This window comes from Tachyglossus aculeatus, chromosome 21, assembly GCF_015852505.1.
Source record: "Tachyglossus aculeatus isolate mTacAcu1 chromosome 21, mTacAcu1.pri, whole genome shotgun sequence".
Lineage (NCBI taxonomy): Eukaryota > Metazoa > Chordata > Mammalia > Monotremata > Tachyglossidae > Tachyglossus > Tachyglossus aculeatus.
This window is the reverse complement of record NC_052086.1, coordinates 20923725-20941829: the sequence shown is the minus strand read 5'-3', so window position 1 is coordinate 20941829 and position 18105 is coordinate 20923725.

Genomic DNA, 18105 nt, shown 5'->3' with positions numbered 1-18105 from the left:
GAACAGCTTCAAAGAGCAAACATGCCAAGAAAGCCATCATCTTGGGTCTTCTCAGCCCCGACTGGAAATTCTCAGGTCTTGTCAGAGGCTGGGGAACAGGGAGGAATAGGACCCCAGTTCAGAAAGCTGTTGTGGAGGAACCATCACCTCCATTACCCTCATGGAGTTGGAATCATTGTCTGCCGGAATCATGGAGCTGCTCTTTATTTGACGGTGTTGGAATGAACAGCTATGGTAGAAACACTTAGTATGTGCTAAGCACTGGATTGAGCTCTGGGGTAGAAAAAAAAAGATACTCAGGTCAGACAGTGGTCATCACAGTCAAGCAAGAAGACTTTATCTCAGTGCTTTAGCCTGGTGTTGACACTCAATTCATGTTAAAATGTACTAATGATCTTGATCCATCTGTAGAATGACCTAATTCTGAATTTAAGTGGCCTTTTGGGGTGAAGACTTATGACCACCAGAGAAACAACACGGCTAGTGGAAAGAGCATGGGCCCAGGCTCTTTCCTGGGTTCTAAGATTCAGAAGGATCTGGGTTCTAATTCCAACTCTGCCACTCATCTCCTGTGTGACCTTGGGCAAGCCACTTAGCTTCTGTGTGCCTTAGTTCCTTCATCTGTAAAATGGGGATTAAGACTGTGAGCCCCTTGTGCGACAGGGATTGTGTCCAACCTGGTTATCTTGTACCTACTCCAGCACTAAGAATAATGCTTGGCACGTAATAAGCACTGAACAAATACCACAATAAGTACTATTAGTACCACCAGAGAAGAGCTGCTTTTCTCCAACCCAGAGAGGGCTCTGGTCTGGCTCTGATGGGAGGGCCAGGCTGCTTTGGGTCAAAACCTAGTCAGTCAGTCAGTCAATCATATTGAGAGCTTACTATGTGCAGAGCACTGTACTAAGCGTTTAGGAGAGTACAATATAACAATGAGCTCATCCTCCAGACTGTAAACTTCTTGTGGGCAGGCAATGCAGCTACTGCTATATTGTACTCTCCCAAGTGCTTAGTACAGTAAGCACACAGTAAGTGCTCATTAATGTGATTGAATGAATGAACAATAAATAGATACATTCCCTGCCCACTATGAGCTTACAGTCTTGAGGTGGAGATAGACATTAATATAAATGAATAACAGTCATGTTTTCTGTAGGCTGTGCCCCTCTCGCCATGGTCTGTATGGTGCATTTGCTGCTGAAAGAAGAGGAAGGGCCTATAGTGTAGCTATTGTGGGTGATCGCAGACAGGCTGGGTGGCTCCTGACCTGGAGTGAGTTACAAGGGAGACCAGGAGCCATGGGCCTGCCTGGGGATAATTAGGCACACTTAGCCTTTCTTCCCTACCTTATAGCTTAAGTGAAGCTGTTCCAACTGGAATACGATCAACTACTTTTTATTTTTGCCATATTAAGATGCTGCTGTTCCTAGGTATGGTTAAACCTTGAAAAAGACCTTAATAGATTAATGCTGAGGTAGCCAAACATTCTGTCCATCACACGGTTAATATTCTGCTGCTATTGCAGATGAATGTGGTTGGCAGAGGACTTGGAAAAATGCATCTTTTTGCTGACCAAAAGCAAACTCAGGGCCTTGAGATGCCTCTGGTCCATCCCCCTTCCTGAGCCTGCCTCACCACCAACTCTGATCATCGTAAGCTCTCTTATTCTGGGTCCTTGACCCTCCTCTTGGAAAGGCCAGTGACATGTCGGCAGGAATGGAAACTATCTGCTGTCTAGTAGGAGGCTTGTGGCTTTTCTCATGCCTATTGTCCATATTCCAGGATGGTCTGTGCCAACTGGACCTATGAGCAATGCCAGTGAATGCCCGGGTTCTGAAGCTTTGAATGCTCCCAGGGAAAGTCAATGAAAGCTATGGTGAAAGCTATGGTCACTCTTCTTAGGACTAGGGGGCTAAACTGCTGTTTTCCCCCCTAGATCATAAATTTCTGGTGGACAGGGAATAGGTTTATGAACTATTTCTCTCTCTCTCATTTTCTCTTCCCTTCCTCTTTCTCCCCCAAATGCAGCACAGTGCCCTGCCCACAGTAGGAGCTCAATAAATACCACTGATTGATTCTGCCTGTTTTCTCTTGCAGCATAAGAAGATAGGTATCCAGTGCAACTGCTACCCTCTAAATAAGCAGAAAGAATTTAAGGAAGCTGATTCTGCTTATCTTCCTGCTTCTGCCATCTCCCTGTCAGTTTCCTAAATCATCTCTGAGGTACTGAAGCAGGGCTTCAAGAGCCCAGCTCTATTGCGAATACAGCCTTGTCTGACTGCATTTTCCCCTGATGTGTGTAAATGAAGAACATAAGTGCTTTGTGGGCAGGGATCATTTGTACCAACTCTACTGCACTGAGGCTTATTACAAAGGCTCATTAAAGTGTTCTTCACACAGTAAGTGCTCAATAAATGCCACTGGTTGACTGATGTGGGCAGAAAATGCAGTCTTTATCTGGGAGCTCAGTGGACCAATTAAAGATTAAACTAGGGGGATCCAGCAAATAGAATGGAAAATGTTAGAAATAAGTCTCACAGTGTGGGAAACATGAACGAACAACCTAAAATAGCTTCTGGGAGGCTAACGTGGGAAGCTAACACTGGCACTGCTATCTATTTTTTTTTAATACGTTTTGTACAAGGAAAAAACATTTTTTGAAAATTGCCATTAGTAGCAACTGAGGTTTCTGTGAACACCTTAAATTAGTTCTAATAACTCATCATTAAAATTTTTAGACTCTTTTTAGGTCAAGGTTTCTTTTAGGCCTGACAGACAGAAGATAAAAATTATTATTATTATTATCAATGATAATAATAATAATAATAATTGTGGCATTTGTTAAGCAGTTACTTTGTACCAGACACTGAACTAAGCACTCAAGTAGACATGCACAGGCCTAGGAGTCAGAAGGTCATGGGTTCTAATCCCGGCTCTGCCACTTGTCCGCTGTATGACCTTGGGCAAGTCACTTCACTTCTCTGAGCCTCAGCTACCTCATCTGCAAAATGGGGATTGAGACTGGGAACCCCATGTGGGACAGGGACTGTGTCCAATACAATTTGCTTGTATCCACCCCAGTACTTAGTACAATTCTTGGCACACAATAAGCATTTAACAAATACCGCTATTATTATTACAAGCAAATCAGGTTGGACATATATATAAAAATATAATATAGCAGAGTTGGTAGAAACAGAACTTCTCATCTTCCCACCCAAATCCTGTGCTCCTCCAGTCTTTTCAATCATTGTAGACAATACCACTATCCTTCCTATCTCACAAGTCTACAACCATGACACTACTCTTGACTCCTCTCTCTCATTCAACCAATGTATTCAACTCACCACCAAATCCTGTCAGTTTTACCTTTGCGACATCACAAAAATCTGCCCTTTCTTTTCCATCCAAACTGCTACTATGCTGATCCAAGCACTTATCCTAGCCTGCCTGGACTGCTGCATCAGAATCGTCACTGGTGTCCCTGACTTCTGTCTCTCTCCACTCCAGTCCATGTTTCACTGCTGTCTGGATCATTTTTCGAAAAACAGTTCAGTCCACATTTTTCCACTCTCCAAGAACCTTCACATCAAATAAAAACTCTAGACTGTGAGCCCGCTGTTGGGTAGGGACCGTCTCTATATGTTGCCAACTTGCACTTCCCAAGTGCTTAGTACCGTGCTCTGCACACAGTAAGCACTCAATAAATACGACTGAATGAATGAATGAACTCTTTGCCACTGGTTTTAAAACACTCAATCATCTCCCCACCTCCTACCTTAAATTCCTGAATTTCTGCTGCAACCCAGCTCACACAGTTTGCTTCTCTAGTGCTACCTTGCTCACTGTGCTGCAGTATCATCTATCTTGTGGCTGGACCTCTTTTCCATATCCTCCCTCTGGCCTGGAACTCTCTCCCACTTCATTTTTTCCAGACAACCACTCTCCCCAGCTTTAAAGCCTCACTAAAATCACCTCTCCAAAGGACCTTCCCCAATTAAGCCCTCTTTTCTCCAACTTCTTCTCCCTTCTGCATCACCTAGAAATTTGGATCTGAACCCTTTGTGCGCTTGATACACACTTCATCCTCAGCGCTTCACATACTTATCTGTAATTTAATGTCTGAATCGCACTCTAGACTGGGTTCTAATCCTGGCTCCTCCATTTGTCTTTGTGTGACCTTGGGCACTTCACTTCACTTCTCTGGGCCTTTGTTACCTCATCTGTAAAATGGAGATTGAGACTGTGAGCCCCACATGGGTCAGGGACTGTGTCCAACCCAATTTACTTGTATCCACCCCAGCTTTTAGAAGAGTGCCTGGAACCCAGTAATAATAATAATGATTATTATTATTATGCTCCTTGTGGGCAGGGAACGTGTCCACCAGTGTGTCTACTGACTGTGTTACAGTGTACTCTCCCAAGCACTTAGTATGAATAAATGCAATTATTTAACCTCAAGTTGATTGAGAATAACAAATTTTCAGTTTATTGAAAGTATGGTCTGTTAACACGTATTCAGAGAGGATATGATGGATAGTAGAGAAGGAAACTTATTTATTCATTTGCTGTGCTCTATGATTTTCTCACATGCTCTGTCTCGCTTTCAAATTAGTTTAATTATTGCCTCTGATAACCACAGTGAATTGGAAGTCAGAGGAAAAAGATCTTCTTGGGTACCTAATTAATGATAACAGAATTGTCGGAATGGTTGATTTTGGATTAATCAGGGCATCACATTTCTGCATTTTGTTTAAGCAGACACTGTAAAGCTCATTAGAGAAGATTGGGAAAGGAATGATCTATTATTTTGATCAAGGTGTCAAAGGATGAGTAACAATGCCAGCAGCACAGAGGAAAAGAAATGCTTTCATATTTCAAGGGTTTTTATTCCCTTAAAACTAGTTTCACTAAGACTTTGGAAAACTCTTGCACTGAAAGAGATTCAATTGTATTTACCACAGTCCTGCCAGGGGAGCAGAGCAAATATTCCGTGCACTGCTCCTAACTTAAGTTAGGACTTACACCATGGTGAAGATAATATTTGCCATTATTGGCAATTTCTACAAATTTCCAAGCATCATTTAGAATGGCCAAGCAAGCCCACCCCCTAGTTTAAGGGAAATACTTCAGACTGTAAAGAAGACTTGTTAGCAGCATAAAGAATGGTGGAGTTGTACTAGAAAGCCAGCATGGCTCAGTGGAAAGAGCATGGGCTTGAAACCCTGTCTCTGCTTCTTGTCAGCTGTGTGACTTTGGGCAAGTCACTTAACTTCTCTGTGCCTCAGTTGCCGCATCTGTAAAATGGGGATTAAGACTGTGAGCCCCACGTGGAACAACCTGATCACCTTGTATCTTCCCCAGTGCTTAGAACAGTGCTTTGCCTATAGTAGGTGCCTAACAAATGACATCATTGTTATTATTATTATTATTAAAAAGTGCCTTAGAGTTCAGTGGTGGGGGTGGAGGGGAATGGGGGAACACAGAGGGGGAAGAGAAGAGCTTAATGCCCCTGAAGGGCAAAATACCTTGGTACTCAGAAGACGGGAACAGCAGAAGCTGAGACTATCAAAATAATCTGAAACTAAACATAAACTCTGTGACTGAGAGTGGACAGGAATTGGAACACCAAAGCAGTGTGTCCTAGTGGATAGAGCACGGGATTGGGAGTCAGATGGACTTGGGTTCTAATCATGACTCTGCCACTTTTCTGCTGTGCGACCCTGGGCAAATCACTTCAATTCTCTGTGCCTCTGTTACCTCACCTGTAAAATGGGGATTAAGACTGTGAGCCCCAGGTGGGATCTGTATCAATCTCAGAGCTTCATACAATACTTGGCACATGGTAAGTGCTTAACAAATTCCGCAGTGCTTAGAACAGGGCTTAGTGTTTAATGAGCACTTAATGAGCTAGAATGTAAGCTCACTGTTAGCAGATAATGGGTACATTTGTTGTTATCTCCCAAGAGCTTAACAAATACCAAAACAAAACAAAACACCAGAGTGCCTAGATTTTTAAAACCCAGGGCCTTAAATATCAAGAGAACTATATAAGCCTTGATCCCTTTACAGGAGAGTAATCAATTGGTACAGGAGGAGGAGAAGGTGGGTGGGAGAAGGGGAGAACTGAATGATGCTAAAAGAAGATCACTTCAGCATGCAAAGGGGGCCATAGCCTCATGAATTAAACTTCCATTTCCCATGTTCACCTGTCCATCCTCCCCAAACTCCGCAGAAAATATTTATCCCTTCTCATTCTTAATTTATCAACATGATTTCATACAGGTCTGATTGATGTTGATGGGGTATATTAGTGGATTAAACTAGCCTGAGTTCATTATATTGGGAGAATTAGATGCCCCTTAAGCAAAAAGGCGATTTTTAAAGGCCTTTTCCTCTATAGAAGAATTCCTTCACTGGGAAAGTTTTTCATGTCAATAAAAACTCATATGTAAATCAAAACCCTTAGTCTAAAATTTCTATTCCTAAACCCAGTTGCTGCTATTCTGTTAAATGAATGTAGCTGTCAGTCATTTCTATGAATGGTAACTAAGACCACACGCAAAGTCAAACACTTTCTCCGGGAATTATACTGGGCTTTTAATTAGACTCCTTCTCTCCCAGCCAGGTTTTCATTCCCGAGGTTTGTGCATTCACTATTCTATTCCACTTTCTGCATCAATCAGAACATGCAAAGATAACCACAGGGACCTTTCAGATGGTTAAATCAGTTCATTGTTTTCCCAAGGAGAGCAGGGACTGGGAACTGATTCCCCGCACAGAGCTCTGTAAAGGTTTGTCTTCAGTTAACAAGATGTGTGTGTTGATCTATTCATTCTAAACATCCATAACTCAACTCTCATTATGGAGAATATATTTAAATGCTCTAATTGCAACAGTTTCTTAATAGGATTTTTTTTCATTTATTCCTGAAGAAAGCTGAACTCACTGCTGGACTGTGCAGAAGCAATATTCTTCAGATTTCTTAAAGGGAAAATATGGAACCAATAGTCTTCAGATTTCTTAAAGGGAAAATATGGAATAATACTAATACTAATAATAATTACGGTATTTGTTAAGCACTTACTATGTGCCAGGCACTGTACTAAGTGCTGGAATGTGTACAAGCAAATTGGGTTAGACACAATGCCTGTCCCACTTGGGGCTCAGAGTCTCAATCTGCATTTTGCAGATGAGGTAGCTGAGGCCCAGAGAGGTGAAGTGATTTGCCCAAGATCACACAGTAGACACGACCTTCTGACTCACAGGTGCATGCTCTATCCACTGTGCCATTATACTGAGGACTGGAAGATACCTTAACTGATGAAAACAAGGTATATGTGGATCATTAACACCATTACACAAATGAATCTGGTTTTGCCATCCCAATCCCATTGATCTTCCCTACCCACCTTATTCCCATTTGAGACATCTTGGAATGATGGCCAGAAATTAGGGTGTGACTTGCAGTTACCGAAGAAGAATACTCCCTAAGCCTTCCGTGGCAGCTTCTAATTGTTATTTAGGTTACTTGGAAATGGGGCTGCCAGTCTGGGAAGTATTTTCTTCTATTTGAAAACTTATTTTATTTAAGGGATTGGCCAGGAGTTGCTTCCAGAATCTTGAATAAACAGCATCTTTTAATTCTGTCTATTTATATTTAGTGTCCTCCTCTTTGTGGTGAGATATGTAGCATATGGGCTTCATATTCAGCAGAGCAGACCTGGATCTGTAATTAATTCTAATGCCTGTATCCCCCTCTAGACTGTAAGCTCCCTGTGGGCCAGGGGCAGGTCTCCTAACTCTGGTGTATTGTACTCTCCCAAGCATCTAGTACAGTGCTCTGCACATGGTAAGCACTTAATAAATATAACTGATTGCTTTTCTTCCTCCATTTATCCTTCCACTCGCACCCCTTTCTCTTTAAAGAGACCTTTTTTGGGATCTGAAATGAACCTTTCCTTTTCTCTTCCCCCAAAAAATGTGCTGAAGAAAAAAAAGCCTCCAAATGAGCCAGAATTTCTTGCTTCTGATAAGGGGCAGGCAGATGGTATTCACAATGAGAAGCAGTGTGGCCTAGTGGAAAGAACCAGGCCTGAGAGTCAGAGCACCTGGGTTCTAATCCTGGCTCCACCACATATCTGCTGGGTGACCTTGGGCAAGTCACTTAACTTTTCTGTGCCTCAGTTCCCCCATCGGCAAAATGGGGATTCAATACCTGTTCTCCCTCCTACTTAGAACTGGAGCCCCATGTAGGATCTGATTATCTTGTATGTGCCCCAGCGCTTAGTACATTGCTTTGCACATAGTAAGCATTTAACAAGCTTAGATAATAAGCTTGTTTTGGGCATGGAATGTGTCTTTATTATTATATTGTACTCTCCCAAGCATTTAGTACAGTACTTTGCACACAGTAAGCTCTCAATAAATATGATTGAATGAACAGCACAATTATTATTATTATAATTATTATTATCCTTCTTTTGCAGTGACTTGCTCCACTTTCCTACATTCACTCCCCTGTTCCTCCTGGCTACCTTCACCATATTAGTTAGGGTCCACATGTAAGAGTCTAGGTAATGGGTAAGGGCAGAGCTAAAATTAGGGTTATGGGCAGGGCTGTTAGGGAGATTTGGGGGTTTACTTTTGGCTGGGATGATGATGAACCTGGCTGGGATCCAGGAACTAACCTGTGGGTCACTGCACAACGTGCATTCTCCACTGGCCACCTGGAGCCACACTTTTCCTTTCAGGAGTCCCAAGTGGTTATTTCTAAGTCCAGCTTTGACCACCCCAGCCGATTTCCTCAGCAGCCAAGATCTGGGGAAGCTGCTTGCTCACTCCTGAAAGATGAGCTCTGTGGTAACAGATTGATTTTGGCCAGAGGCAAAGGCCAGACTAAAGAGGAAGATACTCAAAACCCACATCTGAATATAAAGACAAATGAGCCGGGACTAAAAAGATTGAAGACACTGGCTCAAGGAGGTCAGGAATTATGTCTTGGGTATGTTCCCTTCAGCACATGATACACAGTGGGTGTTGGATGAATATTAACTGATGAGGATGAATTGATACGGCAATTTTGTGCAACAGAAAGGGAATCAATGGCATAGTGGGTAGAGCATGGGACCTGGGAATCAGAAGGTCATGGGTTCTAATCCTGCCTCCGATACTCGTCTGCTGTGTGACCTTGAGTAAATCACTTCACTTATCTGAGCCTCAGTCAGCTCATCTGTAAAATGGGGATTGAGACTGTGAGCCCCATGTGGGACAGGGACTGTGTCCAACCCTATTTGCTTGTATTCACCCCAGAATTTAGTACAGTGCCTAGCACATAGTAAGCACTTAAAAATATTATTATTAGTAGTATTATTAATGATGCAGTGGGTCAGCAGGACCTATGGGAGGGCAAGGTATTCTTTTGATGTAAGTTAAGCACTCTGAAAGATTCTTCAAAACTCTTTCTGGTCATGACCACCAGTTAGTAAATTAGTGTCCTATTTCCCTTAATAATACTCCAATGACCTCAAAAAGTGAACACACCTTAAGTTCTTACCCTTAGCAAGGAAGAGAGTTCAACTGTAATTTGGTTGGTAGAAAGGCAAAAATGATTAGTAATTAAGGACACCAACATTTTACTAAAACAGAAGGAATTGGCAGATTGAGACTCTTGTAGACTAAAGATTCTATTAGCTAACACTGCTGGATTTGTTTTAGTTAAATAGATTAATCATGTTGCTCTAACACTCTAGGCAATTGTATTCCCTTTTCAAATAAAACCAAGAATAAAATCACCTGGCATGCCTATATTTGTAGAAAGAGTATATATAAGTGCTTAGTATGGTCCTCTGCACACAGTAAGCACTCAATAAATATGATTGAATGAATTTAAATGAGAACTGTTTTTGGGGAAAAATTAACTCTATATAACTCAGCAAATTGACAGGGTTTGCTACTCTCAGTGGGGTCTCATGAAATATGGCTTTGGATTTAATATTTATTTCAAGACATGGCCGAACTAAGTGTTGTTATGCCAAGTCAACTATGGCTAAATGGGGTTAATAAGAAAATATAGTTGGTTATAGACATTTATTGGATGCATTTTATGAGTTCATGAACCCTATTTTGACCACTCCTCAGTTTTTTGAAAAAACACCAAACTATCCTAGGATCAAAATACATTTTTCTATAGGTTTAACTCTAAATTTCCTACTAGTCTTCCTAGATGGAGTCTGTTTTAAAGAGTGATGGACTGATTGGGCTCCATCCAGGAATATTTCACTTTTTTCCCATACAGTAGAACTTATTTTGAACACATTCTAAGTGTTTCTCCCCATGGCCTTGGTATTGCTTCTTTTTTCTGCTCTAGTTCCTTTCCTTTGCTCATGTTGCCTTCAACTCTGAACTGACCACTGAACTATCAAAGGTGGCATTGAATAGCAGGATGGTTGGTAGCCTGTTTCCAGAGAGAACATGTTCTTTCCTTTCTGAAGTTCTTGGGAGACCTAGGCACATAGCCCATCTATTCAAATTGGTATTTGAAAGAAAGAAATCAGATCCCAAATAATAGAAATTAGGTTCTGCCTACGTAAGAGCAGACCTGGCTTTGGTTGGCCTCTGAGTGAAGAAATTGCTTTGGGGTGATGGAGAGAGATGGCTGCAGAGAGGCAGGAATTAAACAGTTTGTTATTATTATTATTATTATTATTATTATTCTGGTATTTGTTAAGCACTTATTTTGTACCAGGGACTGTACTAAGTGCTGGGGTGGGTATAAGCAAATTGGGCTGGATACGGCCCATGTCTCACGTGGGACTCACAGTAGTCTCAACCCCCATTTTGTGGATGAGGGAACTGAGGCCCAGAGAAGTGAAGTGATTTGCCCAAGGTCACACAGCAGACAAGTGGTGGAGTCCGGATTAGAACCCATTACCCTCTAACTCCAAGGCCCATGCTCTATCCACTATGCCATGCTAAAGCACCTTCCCATCAGAGGAGATGCTTGTGTGAACAGGTAGGAGAGGAATGCAGTGGCTCTGAAACTGGGGATGTTGGTCCCCAGAAACACACTTAGGTTTGGACATTTGAATGGACATACATGTGATGTCTCTATGCTTATTTAAATGTGCATTCAGTGGGATGTAATGGTATTGTACAGAATCAGAGTGGGTAGCCTATTTTCCCCAACTCTGGGGAGTCAAATAATGACAATAATAATAATGATATTTATTAAATGCTTACTGTGTGCCAAAAGCTGGGGTAGATACAAGGTTTTCAAAGTAGACCCAGTCCAGAACTCAGACAGGACTAACAATTTATCTTATCCCCATTTTACAGATGAGGAAGCAGATTCCCAGGGAGGTTGTACTTACCTAAGTCATAAAAGCAGTGGTGGAGCCAGAATTAGAACCCTGGTGTCCCCACTCCATCCCATAATAACAATAATAATAATAATAATTGTAATTGTTAAGCATTCACTATGTGCCAAGCACTGTTCTAAGCACTGGGGTAGATACAAGGTAATCAGGTTGTCCCACGTGGGATTCACAGTCTTAATCCCCATTTTACAGATGAGGTAACTGAGACACAGAGAAGTTAAGTGACTTGCTCAAAGTTGCACAGCAGACAAGTGGAAGAGCCCAGATTAGAACCCACGACCTCTGACTTCCAAGCCCATGCTCTTACCACTAAGCTACCCATGCTTTGCCTACTTAGGCCATACCTATCCTGGCCCTGAATAAATTCATGTTCCACGTGGGGCTCAAAGTCTTAATTTCCATTTTACTAACGAGGTAACTGAGGCACAGAGAAGTGAAGTAACTTGCCCAAGTTCACACAGTAAACAAGGGGCGAACCAGAATTAGAACCCAAGTCCTCTTACTTACAGGCCCATGCTCTTTCCACTAGACCACACTGCTTCTTAGAGGTCTCATCCTATTTATAAGCTGGGAGATCCAAGAAAGAAGTTTTCAAGCAATGATATTTTTGGTAGGTGATAGATTTCTCTAGATAATATGCAAGGTTGAGGCAAACCTCCCAGCCACAACAAGTTACTCAAATTGGTAGAGAAGAAGGGAAGTCGGGTGCGAAGGGAAATTAAACCAGTGGGAAATTTCAGAACCCGGGACAGTTCACACATTATTAAAAAATGACCTACTGAGTCTCCGAACAGAGAAATAATAAAACTTGAAATGCCTTGAATTTATCAAAGGACTATCTTCTCTGGCCCTATTCTAGACATTTGATTTAAGAAAAGAAACTCAAATTTGCATTCCATTAAGTACATTTCCAGGAAATAGAAATAATTTGCATCGGGAGAGAAGAGGGCTGAATTTCCGAATCGACAAAGCTGACTTGGTTGGGGCAGCCGAGGTTTGCACGCTCTCTTCCAGATACTTCCTTCCCCCTGCACAGAACAATCACCCACTGGCAATGGGATAAGCAGGAGCGTTAACTTCTATCTGGGGGGAACCTGGATGATGGGACTTCTTAAGTCTGGATGCCTATTTATCCAAGAGTCAATCAATCATATTTATTGAGCTCTTACTGTGTGCAAAGCACTATACTAAGCACTTGGGAGAGTACAATATAACTGAGTTGGTAGACATATTCCCTGCATTCAAAGAACTTACAGTCTATTGGGAGAGGTCAGGATGGTTTAGTGAGCGCTCAGGTGTTTTGAATTGCTAATTCACAGGGCTATACTGCAGGTTTGATAACTTCCAAATTCTCTGCCCTCTCTTCTGAGAGTATAGAAGACCAGGGTTCCATAATTGATCCTAGGCAACCATTAGTATTCCAGAAATTCCTTGCCTGGAGTTGGTGTTTGTGTCAATCAATTAGTTGCATTTATTGAACACTCACTGTGTGCAGAACACTGTACTAAGTGCTTGGGAGAGTGCAATAACAGAGTTGGTAGTCATGTCCCCTGTCCACAACAAGCTTAAAGTCTAGAGAGGGAGAAAGACATTAATATAAATAAATGCATTTTGGTTATGTACATCAGTGCTGTGGGGCTGAGGGAGGGGTGAATAAAAGGGGCAAATCCAAGTTCAAGGGCGGTGCAGAAGGGAGTTGGAGAAGAGGAACTGAGGGTATAGTCAGGGAAGGCCTCTTGGGAGATGTGCTTTGAAGATTAGGAGAGTGATTGTCCGACATGAAGAGGGAGGGTTTTCCAGGCCAGAGGCAGGATGAGGGTAGAAGATTGGTGGCAAGCTAGAGGGGATTGAGGTACAGTGAGTAGGCTGACAATGGAGGAGTGAAGTGTGCTGGCTTGGTGGTAGTAAGAAACCAGCAAGGTAAGATAGGAGGTGGCAAGGTGATTGCACGCTTTAAAGCCGATGGTAAGGAGTTTCTGTGTGATGGGGAGTTGGATGGATAACAACAGTTGGTGTCCATCTGGAGGTTCTTGATGAGTTGGGAAGCAGGGACTAAATCTTTCTGTAGAAAAATGATTGAGGCAGCAGAGTGGAGTGTCTCTCTGGAGTTGGGAGAGACAGAAGGCAGAGAGGTCAGCAAGGAGGCTGCTAAAGTAATCAAGGCAAGATAAGTGCTTGGACTAATGTGAGAGCAGTTTGGATGGAGAGGAAGGGCAGATTTTAGCAATGCTGTGAAGGCTCAACTGAAGTATCAGAGGTATCAATCAATCAATCAATCGTATTTATTGAGCACTTACTGTGTGCAGAGCACTGTACTAAGCGCTTGGGAAGTACAAGTTAGCAACATAGAGAGGCAGTCCCTACCCAACAGTGGGCTCACAGTCTAGAAGAGGTCTTTAGAGCAGGAAAACGACCTTGAGAGATGGTTTCAGTGATGACACGGTTTTTGAAATTTTCTCTCTCCATTGGAGATCTATGACAATAATAATAATGGCATTTATTAAGTGCTTACCATATGCAAAGCACTGTTCTAAGCGCTGGGGAGGTTACAAGGTGATCAGGTTGTCCCACGTGGGGCTCACAGTCTTCATTCCCATTTTACAGATGAGTTAACTGAGGCACAGAGAAGTTAAGTGACTTGCCCATAGTCACACAGCTGACAATTGGCAGAGCTAGGATTTGAACCCGTGACCTCTGACTCCAAAGCCCGTACTCTTTCCATTGAACCACGCTGCTGACAGGCATAGATGGGTGACCTAAACTCTGGACCTTTCCAAGGAATTTACACCTCATACTTTAAGCAGTCAGATGGTGGCAAACTGTTCTGTTTATTTCATTAGCTATGTCAAGTAAATGCTAGTGGAGTACTAAAGAATATGGGCTATTATGCAACGGTTGATTTTCAACAAATGCCCAACAGTCACCCATTTTATTTAGGGAAACATCTGACTTTCAAAATACTAATCCAATACATGTTTCGGATTTTCCAGAGCGAGCGGTGTTATCAGGAAGGAATTTCTTAATTTCCTCCTTCTCTGCAGAGGTTCTGGCACTCTCAAATGTCTTTTTTTCTTTTGGTCTGTTCCAGTGTGACTCTTTCACTATCTCATCCCCTCTATTTCTTAGATCTCATTTAGTAGCTCAGACCAGAGCACTGTGCCTTACCTTTTCAGAGTTTTGTTTCCTTGAAGCTTTTCTAATTAACTCTTCCGTAAAAGTGGCATTTAATTATTGAGAAAAGCTTCTTTTGGACTCCAAAGACAACTGATGTTTCAATCAGAGTTGAATTCCCTGTATTTCCCTCTTTCACCTTTCCTATTTCCTTTTCTGCCTCTATTTCTCTGCCTCTCTCCCCTTCTTCTCCCCTAAAAGGTGCAATGTGTTAAGAATTATCTCTAAAAACGGGCTGCATCATATGTGTTTGGTTACTTATTTACGGATTTTCAGTAGGCAATAGAATCTTAAAGATTGCGTTCATTTATGCTGTGACAGTTCTACCAGATAAACAAATTTGATTAAACAGCCCTTTTCTCTCATTATCAGTGTGGTAATGACTCCTTTTATAACAACCTTTTGACCAACTACCAATCACAGATGATATAAGTGTTTTTAGCAACACGACCTTTCAAGAGACTTGATTAGGTGTCTTGGTATGCGTCTCTGGAACATGGCCCAGGGAAGATGGCCTGAGGTGGGGGAATTTTAAACTTCTGGGAAACCTTAGGCTCTGGGGCAGCAGGCTATTGCTGTTGTCTCAGCCTTACTTTCCCCACCATTAGAAATGGATTCTCCTTGGGGGTTATTAATACTCTTCCTACAGTGGTTTAGTATCTAAGCAACAGGATAAATCCCCAAGCAGTGGACTGACTTTAATTTGTTGGTGACTTTGGGTAAGTCATTTTTCCTAGCCAGGGGCCTTGTTTTCTTACTAGTAACGTGGGGATGACAGGCCCTCTGGCCCTCTAAGGGCCTGGGGTAGGGAAAACCAATACAAATATTGCAAACTATCCCATAGCATGGCTGGGTGAAAAGGCATCTTTTTTTGCTCTTATAATAATTGTAGTATTTGTTAAGCACTTACTATGTGCCAAGCATTATATAAAGCACTGGGGTGGATACAGGCAAATTGGGTTAGACATGGTCCCTGTTCCACATGGGGCTCACTATCTTAATTCCCATTTTACAGATGAGGTAACTGAGGCACAGAGAAGTTGAGTGACTTGCCTAAGGTCTCACAATGCATGAGAGGCAGAGCTGGGATTAGAACCCAGGTCCTTCTGACTCCCAGTGCTCTACCCACTAGGCTATGCTGCTTCTCTAGTGCTTCTTATAGTTTTATATGAAGCTTACTTCAGCCTGCTGCTTTCCTGGAAGACACGGCCAGATTTCACAAGATGACCCAGCTTGCCTAGTAGTTGTGTTGTTAAAATTACAACCTCAGTCATTATCCCAAAATATTGAATTTACACTAATTGTAGAAATACAGAATTGTGAATTAGTGAGTATCTTTGTTCTTCCAAAGCACTTTCCCATCATCTACCTCATGGTACCCTCTCCTCCCTGTGAAATAGGAAGAGACAGGCATTATTAGCCCCATTTTATAAAAGGGGTCATCAAGGTTATGTGACTTCTTGAAGGCTACTTAATCCACCAATGGCAGAGTTGGGATTAGAGCTCAAGTCTGTTGTTTTCAGACCCATGTTCTCTCCACCAGACCATTTTCAATGCATCCAGACTGAGGTCTTCCCCAAACAGCATGACCTAGTGGATAGAGCATGGGTTTGGGAGTAAGAAGGTCCTGGGTTCTAATCCAGGCTCCCCAACCTGTCTCCTGTGTGACCTTGGGAAAGTCACTTAACGTCTCTGTGCTTCAGTTACCTCATCTGTAAATTGGGGGTTAAGATGGTGAGCCCCATGTGGAACATGGACAGTGTCCAAGCATGGCTCCGTGGAAAGAGCCCGGGCTTTGGAGTCAGAGGTCATGGGTTCAAATCCCGGCTCCGCCGCTTGTCAGCTGTGTGACTTTGGGCAAGTCACTTCACTTCTCTGTGCCTCAGTTACCTCATCTGTAAAATGGGGATTGATTGTGAGCCCCACATGGGACAACCTGATCACCTTGTATCCTCCCCAGCGCTTAGAACAGTGCTTGGCACATAGTAAGCGCTTAACAAATACCAAAATTATTATTATTATTATCTACCCCAGTGCTTAGAACAGTGCCTGGCACAGAGTAAACACTTAATAAATACTATTAAAAAACCCGCAAAATATCCAGATCAGAAATCCTGGATCCAGGAGGTAAGACAGGTAGGCAATCTGAGAAAGTTGAGCCCCCCAATTTTATTTTAGTCTATTAGGGGTGGGGAGAGGTGTTCTCACTGACAGCAGATTGAGCTAGGGCAGAATGTAAATGCTGCTCTGAGAAATCAAAATTGGGGTCTGAGAGCCAAGACATCATCAGTTCAGGTAGCAGTTCTGGGGGAGCCGATGTCATAATTTCCCTGAGAGGTTAAGGTCTCAGCTTCTCTTTGGTTTGGAAACCTGCAGGGGTTTGAGGTAGGGCATCCAGACTCTGATTAGGGCTTTGCCTCCTAAGTGGCTGTAAACAATAAAAAAAGGCAGCATGAACATTTCTGGGCCGAACCTTTGAAACATCTTTAAGAGCCTCTGGGGTTACTAGTGAGGGCAAACTGGTGTTGGAATCTGCTCCAGTTTCCTTACTCTCTGGGGAAGCTGAGAAAAAGTTTGCTCCAGTACTAATGACAATGAAGCCCTGAGGGGACAGGAGGATTTGGAAAATCATCCCCTTGTTGCCGATGAGATTCTGGATTTCATGTGAAGGGCAATTGTATGTTGCTGCTTTGCCTGTTGAGGCTAATTACTGTTTGGATTGGTGCCTGGCAGAATCTGGGATGGCCATGAACTGCCAGTTCATATTTGGATCCATGGGGGACTAGAAATCTGAAAGCTTAGCATTCTCTGGGCAATGCCTTGGGGGAACTGTGGACGGGGCAGATAAGGACACCTTGGCAGCTCCAGTCCTGTGTGGGTTATTGATTTGGAAGTATCATAGGAAGCAGCATGGTGTAGTGGAAAGAGCCCAGGCTTTGGAGTAAGAGGTCGTGGGTTCGAATCCCGGCTCCGCCGCATGTCTGCTGTGTAACCTTGGATAAGTCACTTAACTTCTCTGAGCCTCAGTTCCCTCATCTGTCAAATGGGGATGAAGACTGTGAGCCCCAATTGGGACAACCTGATCACCTTGTATCCCCCCTAGTGCTTAGAACAGTGCTTTGCACATAGTACGCGCTTAACAAATGCCATTATTATTATTATTACTTATCTTCTCTGTGCCTCAGTTACCTCAACTGTAAAATGGGAAATAAGACTGTGAGCCCCATGCAGGACAGGGACTGTGTCAAACCTGATTTGCTTGTTTCTGCCCCGGTGCTTAATACAGTGCTTGGCACATAGTAAGCGCTTAACAAATACCACAGTTATTATTATTAGTCCACAAGAAAGTGGAATGTGGAACCTAAGTAAGAATGAAAGTGTCAAAGGCTCACATGGAGCTTGTGCATGCAAGTCAAAACCGATGAGAAAATCAATCGGTAGTATTTATTGAGCTCTTACTGTGTGTGGGCATGGTACTAAGTACTTGGAGGGTACAGTAATGATATTGATCACAATTTATGCCTTCAAGGAGCTTGCAATTGAAACCACTGAC